Source organism: Rutidosis leptorrhynchoides, chromosome 4 (assembly GCF_046630445.1).
Source record: "Rutidosis leptorrhynchoides isolate AG116_Rl617_1_P2 chromosome 4, CSIRO_AGI_Rlap_v1, whole genome shotgun sequence".
NCBI classification, from domain to species: Eukaryota; Viridiplantae; Streptophyta; class Magnoliopsida; order Asterales; family Asteraceae; genus Rutidosis; species Rutidosis leptorrhynchoides.
Window position 1 is genome coordinate 592,212,169 of NC_092336.1, and position 11,451 is coordinate 592,223,619.

An 11,451-nucleotide genomic window follows, 5' to 3' on the forward strand; every position below is an offset into this window, starting at 1 on the left:
ACATCAACAGTTATATGTATGCATATAACATTTATCTCTTAGAATTATGATCTTCCATTCTGAAATTCTGAAAAGCACCTAGTCTGCAAATTAATACTCGGAATGTTGAAATGCTGATGAAGCAGCAAAAACTATAAAAGACCTTAACAGTAAAAAGTTTGATGATAAAGAGTAGTGTGTTGGCAAAGCTCAGAAAAAGAGAAGATTTAGTACTGCAAAATGGATTGAGCAAAGTATGAAGGAGGCTGTGGACAAATCACAAACACTAAACCTGCCTTTAAAGAATCCAAATGATTCAGTGTTTGCTGAAGTCATTAATGAATACCTTACTCCTGACTCTGAACCCTTACAGACAAATCTTCCTCATCATCATTCGATAATAGAAATTCTAAGATATCATTGTATCTTTCATTATAAATATCTTCGATATTTCTGAAGATATTTTCATAACTATTCTTATCTGAAATCATTTATCTCTTCATGCTATCAGTGTTACATCATCAAAGAAACTGTTTTAGTTTCTAAAATCTAAAAAATTCGAATTTAAAATATGAATGTTTTTGAAGCAGTGTTGGGAACTGAAGCATGAGTTAGTATAATATAATGACACTTGATCAAAGTGATTATATTACAGTAAGTCATGCTGAGTTTCTAATGAAACTTGATGATTCACAGACCATAACGTCATCATGTGCCATGTTACACGACTCTTACATTCTATCTAATCTATAAACATATCAAGAACATATTTTCTTGATAGTTCTATCTTTTCTCTTGAACTCTGGTAATTTAATCAATTAAGATCGTGTTATTATAATTTCTCTCTTAGAACATTAGTCATGTGCATTCGAAACTTCATATCTACGAATTCTAGACCATTATTCGCTTGACTTAAAGCCAGGAAGAGAAAACAAAAGTATGGAACTCCAAAATATAAGGGAAATGAAGAGAGTGAATTTATAGTGAAATATCAGATAGAACAATCAAGACAGATTATTGTAGTTAACCAAAGAGGATCCTAATTTCCTTAAATTCTGAAGAATCAAATCTTATTACAAAGATTTTCTCTAAATTCCTTGAATTCCGGAAATCAATCATGTCTACGTCAAAAGATATGACAAGATTTTATTTTCTCATTCGTTCTTTTGTGATAGCTTCATTCGTACTCTTCGAATAATCGAATTATTTTATCCTTATTACTCAATGGTAATAAAAATCTAGTTATCAACTCATAATCTTCATGAAAACATTTTTATTGTTAGCCATGACGACCTCGATCAAATTTCGGGACGAAATTTCTTTAACGGGTAGGTACTGTGACGACCCGAAAATTTCCGACCATATTTAAACTTAATCTTTATATGATTTCGACACGACAAGCAAAGTCTATTAAACTGAGTCTCAAAAACTTCTGAACTGTTTACACGGATTCATTTAACCTTTGACTATACCCGATGATTCACGAACAATAGTTGTAAATAAATGTGTGTATGTGTGTGTGTGTGTGTGTGTATATATATATATATATATATATATATATATATATATATATATATATATATATATATATATAAGTGAACATCCATGTCGGAATAGTTGTCGGGTTCCGAAGAACTTGAACTAGTGACATGTTCCATTTCGTACGATTGAATAAAGAATTTTTTGATATGAAATGATTTTCGGATACCAGATAATATTCTAATTACATATAATATCTATATATATAGTACTAAAGATTTCGTAGACTACTGAGGAATTTACGGCATATATCAGGCAGTCTACAGTAACAGATACGCTAAGATATGGATTAGCAGATACTCTAAGATATGAATTTTGTATTTACACTATTCATGCAGTCGATGCAGTAAAACGTGTCTAGACTAAGATTAATAAGCAGATAATTATCTAAGAATGATAAGCAGGTAATTTTCCGACGAAAATGATAAGCAAAACTTTTGACATGCAGACACGGTCGAAGTCCAGACTCACTAATGCATCCTAACGACTTATCAGTTAGACCACTCTGATACCACATGTCGTGACCCGTCCTAATCCATCTGGACGAATACATTACATTTGGTTACATCGCGAGGTACTTGACCTCTATATGATACATTTTACAAACATTGCATTCGTTTTAAAAGACAAACTTTCATTACATCGAAAGTTGACAGGCATGCATACCATTTCATAATATCCATCTATAAATGATCTAATCTGTCATTTACTTAATCATAATCTTTACTAAACTCAACAACTTGAATGCAACGACTTTTGAAATATGCCATGAATGATTCCAAGTAATATCTTTAAAATGAGCTAATGCACAGCGGAAGATTTCTTTAATACCTGAGAATAAACATGCTTTAAAGTGTCAACCAAAAGGTTGGTGAGTTCATTAGTTTATCATAACCATTCATTTTCATCATTTTAATAAACCACAAGAATTTCATTTCCATTTCTCATAAATATACGTCCCATGCATAGAGACAAAAATCATTCATATGGTGAACACCTGGTAACTGACATTAACAAGATGCATATAAGAATATCCCCTATCATTCCAGAAAATCCTTCGGACATGATAAAAACGAATTCGAAGTACTAAAGCATCCAGTACTTTGGATGGGGTTCGTTAGGCCCAATAGATCTATCTTTAGGATTCGAGTCAATTAGTAGATCGGTTTACTAATTCTTAGGTTACCAAGCAAAAGGGGCATATTCGGCTTCGATCATTCACCCATATAATGTAGTTTCAATTACTTGTGTCTATTTCGTAAAACATTTATAAAAATTGCGCATGTATTCTCAGCCCAAAAATATAAAGGGTAAAAAGGCAAATGAAACTCACCATACTGTATTTTGTAGTAAAAATACATATGACGGCATTGAACAAGTATAGGGTTGGCCTCGGATTCACGAACCTATATCATTTGTATATATATTAAAACATATACTCGTAAACGAATAAATCTATATATTCTTATTAATGATGTATTTATTATATTTAATAGTTAATAAGTTTCATTAATTATTTATATATTTTTATTTTATATATAGAAATATTAATATAGTTAACTTATGTAATTTAAATATATTTTTGTATATGTAATCTTTATTTTTTTTTTTTATACTTATAACCTTAACAATATCTTTAAAACCTTTGTTCTCATAATCATAATGATTTTTTTTAATAATAGTAATATTGATGATGATAATAATAATAATAATAATAATAATAATAATAATAATAATAATAATAATAATAATAATAATAAAAATAATAATAATAATAATAATAATAATAGTAATAATAATAATAATAGTAATAATAATAATACTAAAGATGTTACTTTTAATGATATTTTTAGTTTTAACAAAACGAAAGATTTAATAAAAATAATATTACTTGTAGTAATAATGGTAATAATAATAATACTAAAACTAATAATAATAATATCTATAAAAATTTTACTACAATCATAATAGTGATATTAATAATAATGATATTAAATATAATAATCTTTTTAATACTAATAATGATAATATTCATAATAATACTTATAATAATAATATTGATAATAATGAAGATAATGATTTTTAAACATGATGATAATAGTAATATTAATGATAAATATATTAAATTTCATTATGATTGTAATATTAAAACTAATAATACTTAATATTAATATTTAGGGATAATATCAATATCAATAATAATAATACTAAATATATTCTAATGTTAGTATCAATAATAATAATGATAATAATACTAATAACTATATTACAAATAATAATAACAACAATAATAATAATAATAATAATAATAATAATAATAATAATAATAATAATAATAATAATAATAATAATAAAAATAATAAAATTACTACCTCATAAAAATAGGCATTAAAATGATAGATGCCACGAGCCGGGCTAGAACCTGAGACCTCACGCTTATCCTCTAACCCCTCAAACCAGCACGCTATATCAGTCTTTCTCTTTAACTCCTATATCATTTAATTTTAACCCGACATATTCTGTTTCTTTCCCTTTTCTTCTTCAACTCAGAAATTAATTGGCCAGAGAACCAACCAAAATTTATTACAGCTAATTCAGTTTGGTTTATATTTTGGAATTGAAACAATAAATGATCATGATGTATCTGTATTTGATTAGATAACAGAAAGAAGAAAATAAAATAAAACTGCAGTAGCAAGAACACCCGTAAGAAAACTCAAACATCAATCTAAAAATTTGGACAGTTTTTAGATTTCGATTACTACATGAAAAAGGTTTAAAATCTTCCCTATAAACTATCTGGATCATCAATTGATCAAAAATCATTAAAACTAATTCGAATTTAACCATGAACACAAGGGTTGATTTTTAAGTTTTAAAACTTTGACTTTGAAATTCGGATTCAATCGAAAGAATTAGAGATTGAAAACTTACTGATAGTTTAAATGGACGATTCCTAACACTTCTACATTAATAGATTTTGGAAATTTGTTCGGGATTGAGCTATTGCATATAAACCGTCGCGAACAGGGAACTAGTCATCATTCTTCAAAGTTTCTGTTTTATTTTCTTGAATAGCAGTAGTGGTAGGTGCAGATGAAAGATTTTATACCGCAATCAAATTTGTTCGAAGGTTGTATGTTAATGGTGTTTGAAGTCGACCAGATTCTACGAGTAAACAGAGTTTAAAGGAAAAAAAAAATAAAGCTGATGTTGATATAACAGACTACGCATATTAACCTGATTCCATATATTTATTATATATGATATATTAATAATAATTATAAATATATTAATAATAATAATAATAATCATAATACTATTAATATCAATGTAAATAATAATAATAATAGTAATAAGAATACTAATAATGATTATAAAAATGAAAATGATAAAAATAGTAAGTTGTATTATTTTTATAATAATAATATTGATAACTATAATAATAAAGATGGTGATTTTTAATAGTAATAATATAAATGATAATTAATTATTAATGATACTAATAATAATAATACTAATTATAATAATATTAGTAATAAAAATATAACAACTTATATATATATATATTTATATATATCTTAATAATAATATTAATAATACTAATATAGATGCTAATATTAAAAGTACTATTAATATTACTATAACAACTATAATCTAACTTATAATTAAACTTTTTATATTAGATATTAGTATTACATATTATTGATTATGTAATATAACTAATAATATACATTACCTAATAACTTATATTGAATATTAAATTTTTATACGCTTTAACCTATATTACAATATACATATAATTATTATTATATATAGAAGTCACATGTCTATATATAAATTTATTTTAATTATAACCTAATTATTTTATTTCTTATTTTAGATATTAAATTTTCATATTTAACTTATATTTATTATTTCCAATTATTATATATATACATACTTTTATATTTATATAAATATATATATAAATATATTCATTTACAAATAATTGTTTGTGAATCGTCGGTTAAGATCCAATGGATAGTTAAGTGTAGTAAATTATATAAAACGTTGATTTACTTAACTTGTCAATATTCATTTTTCTAAGTTTTCTACATTTTAATTTGACCTTTACATTAAATAATATGGAAGTTAAATAGTTACCTTATTAAAAGTCATGAGTTAATTATTGTAAAGCATGCATTGGAAATCAAACAGGAATCTCCACTAAATTTTGTTCAATTCTTGTTGATTGATACTTTGTTCTTATTAGAAGATCACGTTACCATTTCTTCCGAATATTGTTAAAAAAGAAAGATCTCTCAAATCAACGTGGTCTTCACAATCGAGACTTATAATAATATATCCGTTAATTAAATTATTTGATATTACCTTTTAATTCTGCCGATAAGTATATTAAACATATATTGAAATAAATACGTTTATGTAAAGTATTATACATTTAACACTTTGTTAACGTTTTCAATTAATATAACTATATTATATATACATATCTATATACACATAAATGTTCGTGAATAATTGGGAATAGTCGAAGGGTTAATCGAACACATAAACATAGTTCAAAATTTTGTAACTCAACATTATAGACTTTGCTTATCGTGCCGAATTCATATAAAGTTTAAGTTTGGTCAGAAATTTCCGGGTCGTCACATTAGTGATATTATCATTAATAATAAAATTGTCATTGTTATTATTATAATTTTGAATATGTTAATAACATTGATATTATAAAATTTATAATAAAAGCTAATATGGTAAAATAATGGAAAATAATTATGAATTATATGAATATATGTAAAATTATGAAATTGACTAAGAAATTAATTTATAGGAACTATAATTATAAGTTGAGAAATTAAAATCTAAGTTATGATAAATCTGATTATTATTATTACCACTGGTATTATTATTATCATTATAATATTAAAGCAGAGTATCATTTTGTTATTATTATTAGAATTAGTAATATTATTATTATTATTATTATTATTATTATTATTATTATTTTTTTTTTTCACCATTATAATTAAAATTAACAAAATTGTCATTTTTCTTAAGATTTAACATTATTAGTAAAGTTGTTATTTTCATTAAAGTTATCATTATCAAAATTAACATTATTATTATTATTACTATCAATATTATTATTATTCTTAATCTAGTATATTTACAACTATTAATAAATGATCTTTACATAAAAAATATATTTAATACACATAACTTAACTATATTAACATTTATATATATAAAATGAAAATATATAAATAAATAATGAAACTTATAAATTATTAAATATATAAATTACATCATTAATAATATATATATATATATATATATATATATATATATATATATATATATATATATATATATATATATATATATATATATATATATATATATATATATATATATATATATATATATATATATATATATATATATATATATATATATATATATATATATATATATATTTGTTTGATTACAGGTGTACGTATTAATATATATACAAATGATATAGGTTCGTGAATCCGAGGCCAATCCTGCATTGTTCAGTTTCGTCGTATGAATATTTTTACTACAAAATATTGGATCGTGAGTTTCATTTGCTCCCTTTTTAAATGCTTTTGCAATATATATTTTTGGGCTGAGAATACATGCACTGCTTTTATAAATGTTTGACGAAATAGACACAAGTACTTAAAACTACATTCTAAGGTTGGATTATTAAACCGAATATCGCCCCTTCAAGTCTGGTAACCTAAGAATTAGGGAAATGGCTCCTAATTGACGCGAATCCTAAAGATAGATCTATGGGCCTAACAAACCCCATTCTGGAATTTGGAATGCTTTAGTACTTCGATTTAAATGGTGATTGCGATTGCCAATATTATGGCATACTTGCGAGTATGCGAGGGATATTCTATATGCATTATGTTAATGTCAGTTACCAGGTGTTCATCATACGAATGGATTTTATACACTTGCAAGTGTAATAATATTTATGAAAAATGAGGATCTTGTGGTCTATTAAAATTATAGAAATGATTGATTACGATAAACTAATGAACTCACCAACCTTTTGGTTGACACTTTTAGGCATGTTTATTCTCAGGTAATAAAGAAATCTTCCGTTGTGCATTTGCTCATTTTAAAGATATTACTTGAATTCATTCATAGCATATTTCAAAAGACGTTGCATTCAAGTCGTTGAGTTCAATAAAGATTATTATTAAGTAAATGACAGATTAGGTCATTTATAGTTTGGATATTATGAAATGGTATGCATGTCTGTCAACTTTCGATGTATTGAAAGTTTGTCTTTTTGAAACGAATGCAATGTTTGTAAAATGTATCATATAGAGGTCAAATACCTCGCAATGTAACCATATATTATTGTATTCGTCCTTATAGATTAGGACGGGTCGCTTCACATAGCTTCCCCCATAAACCTTCACTCAAGCCAGAATATAAAAACATGAAATTAACCATTTCATTAAGGACCTCATTCTTCCTTTAAGATTTACCATTATATTCAGGTGTATAAAGAGTCGCAGTCTCATGCATAATTACAACGGATTTGAAATAAATTTTATCAATATAGTCACCTCCCCAATCTTTTCTATGTCACTTTATTAAAGCCCTTTTGTTGTAACTCTACTTCAAACATTTAAAATTTATCTAATGCTTCATAGTATGTAATAAATAAACATAGCAAACCTAGAAGCATTATCAATAGATCTTACAAAATGTTTATTGTTCCCCAAAGTAAACATAGCATTCAAATTTATATAATGTTTATTATTCAACAATATGTCATGTTTTGTCTAAACAACCGTAGCATCCGATTCATATCTTGTTTGTTATCATAGTTATTAAGCAAACATGTCAGTTTTTAACAAAACAAACTTAACAAATTCACACATGTCATAATATTTAACAGGTTATGATTTTGCCAAATATTAAAATAAAAAGGAATCAACCATACCATTGAGGATAAAACCTCGAGAACTGTAGTCATTGTTTCCCCATTTGTTCCCTTTCTACATCTCTTCGATAGTAGCATCACCACCATCATCTTCGGGAATTGGTGTACTAAGTACACATACCACACTCATGCTAGTAAGAAAGAAGTGCATCTTCTTCTTCCACCATTTCTGAAAATTCATTCCTTCAAACTTATCAAGTTTGGAGTAATAAGCACTCATATGCTTCATTGTAACCGCCATCGATTATATCAAAAATAATTAGTTTCGATTGTTGGAGGTTTTAAAAACTTTCTTGTAGGGTAAAATAATCGATGACCGGATATATCACTGAATCGTGGTATCACTTTCCGAAAGTAATTATTCGACCCTTATTGCCGGGGTTACACGAATATCACTTTGGGATATGAGAGAGATTATGTTCTAACTTTTGGCACAAAGTTAAAACCCGTTCGCTAGAGAGTATTATATGTATTTCTTGTATCTTTTCTCATGATCATTTCCTTCTTATATAAGCACCCAAAACATGGAATGCATTATCAGACGTAATGGCCATTTAAATCCTCATAAAACTCCTCCATAATGATCAACAAGCGGTTACATGACAATATAAGTTACATCTTTATGGCATTAAAACCATAAGATGGTTACATGACTAATTCATTATGGCTTTAAACCACAATCCTAAATGACATTAATCCTTAATAGGTTACAAGACTAACTTATTATGGCATTAACGACATTTAACCACTATAGGTTACACGACTAACTCTTAGTTGTCATTAACCCACATTGAATAATTCTTAATGATATTAACCTACAAATAGGTTACAAGATTAATCACAATATTAATCTTAATCTTAATGCCATTAAATCTTAATTATGTAAATGTCAATAAAGTCAAGACATTTACGAAACCGCTTTTGGGTCCGGGAAGTCTTTCATTAGATGGGTGTACACTCTGTACCTTCTAACTCATTTTCAAGTGAAAGAACCAATTCCCTCAATTACACTAAATTACCTAACAGAAAATACCTCTTATGTTTGTAAAATGTAACACGTAACATGCAATGGTCGGTTTTGGGTGTTGCCCTATTCTCTAGTTCGATCATGTTAAAGCTTAACTGCAACTCTGTAAGGTTGTAACACGCAACACACAAGATCGACCCTTTGAGTGTTGCATGCTCCATTTTGTTATATCTTATCCAGATACGAATTAATGATACGATTTTAGAGTTTTTTTAATTATTGGAATAACATTTTCTTCCTTTAAATATTTTGACATATATGCTCAAATTTATTCACACCAATAACAAAACATATATATTTAATCTTCCAATTTGATAACTCAATAGGAACTCATGAAAAATTTATCCAAGAAAGACGATGTAAGTTTTTCTCGTCATTCAACAAGCCCCAAGGACATAGTATTCCATAATTTTGTGTCATTATCACTAGGTACCATCATAAATCTGATGAGCCTGTCATCCCCCATTGTATTCGTGTGTTCTACAAACTCTTTCATTATAACTCTTGGTCGTCGCATAAATTCAGTCTTGCATCGTTAAACTTTGCCTTTGAAATATCAACTAGAGATCATCAATTTAATTTTCTTGTACAAAATATAAAATACATTATAAGAGATTCGTCCACACCCATACCGACTCGTTTAAGTGATACGTAGTATGTCACGACATTTAGAATACTGCTATATAGGTCGACTCATTGAATTCCATATGCAATAAAGGCACTTATACTTTATTAGAAAAAATATGATATCTAGTTTAACGTTGGTTTTATCATTGCATCTCGTAGGCTCTAAGACATAATGATTATGCGTTGCGTGGTTCATAATCTAAATGTTTCAAAGGATATGAACAAATTTGGTTATGAATGACAATAAGGTGCTTGATAAGTATTTTGAATGAACAATACGACAGGTAAAAATTACGTTATTAACTTTTTTGATTAATAAAAAACTCAATATAATTGGATTTTTTTTCTTTCTAAAATAACGATAACATTAAAAATAAGTATTTTCATCGGAAGATGGAAAAGAGGAACAAAGGAAGAATAGAATTCACAAACCAATGCAAAGCTCAGAAGCAGTAAACGAACTATAATCACTAAACAATTAGCATTAGCAAAAACTAACAAAACTCGCGCCTTAAACAACCTAAACTAAGCAACGATTCCGGAACATAAACAAGTATAAGTGCCAATACAAAGACCAATACGAAATCAACTCAAAATAAAACTCTAATAAGCAAAACGAAAACACTGAACAAACTACTCAGCAACTGATTCCTTTCATAGTCTTATTGATCGGCTTGACAACCACCCCGCCAACCTTCAACCGGTTATTTTTTTACTCGCCTACTTTTCAATCACATAGGTAGAAACCTTTACCGAAGAGTTACCAATTCTAATTTCCGACACAGAAAGACGTAACAATCTTTGCTTCTCAAAACCCCCCCAAAAAACAACATTTCGAAATAATTTTATACCACAATCTTCAGCAGGGCTCTCCACCACTTTTATAGAATTGGTGGTAGCAACATCAGTTAACAAAGTATTCACAGTTAACAAAGCATTCACATTATGATTGTTAGGCTCTATAAAAAGATTGAGCATGGCATCACTAAAATTCAAAACTCTACATCAATCTGTAGACAAACAGACTTACCTTACCTGCTTCAACAAGTTTCTCAAGCCTAAACGCACCTTAAATCACACCACTAGTCAAAGCCACACCAACACTCACCAAAGACATGTTCTCAATATAGTTGTTTGATATATGTTCTTGATATAATTTTAGGAGAATATTATAGAAAATTTAGGTTCTTAATGGTTAAAAGAGTGAATTAACCCTGAATGGTTCATCACTGAATTCGAAACTTCAGCACAGATGCATCATATGTCATTCAACATTCAACAC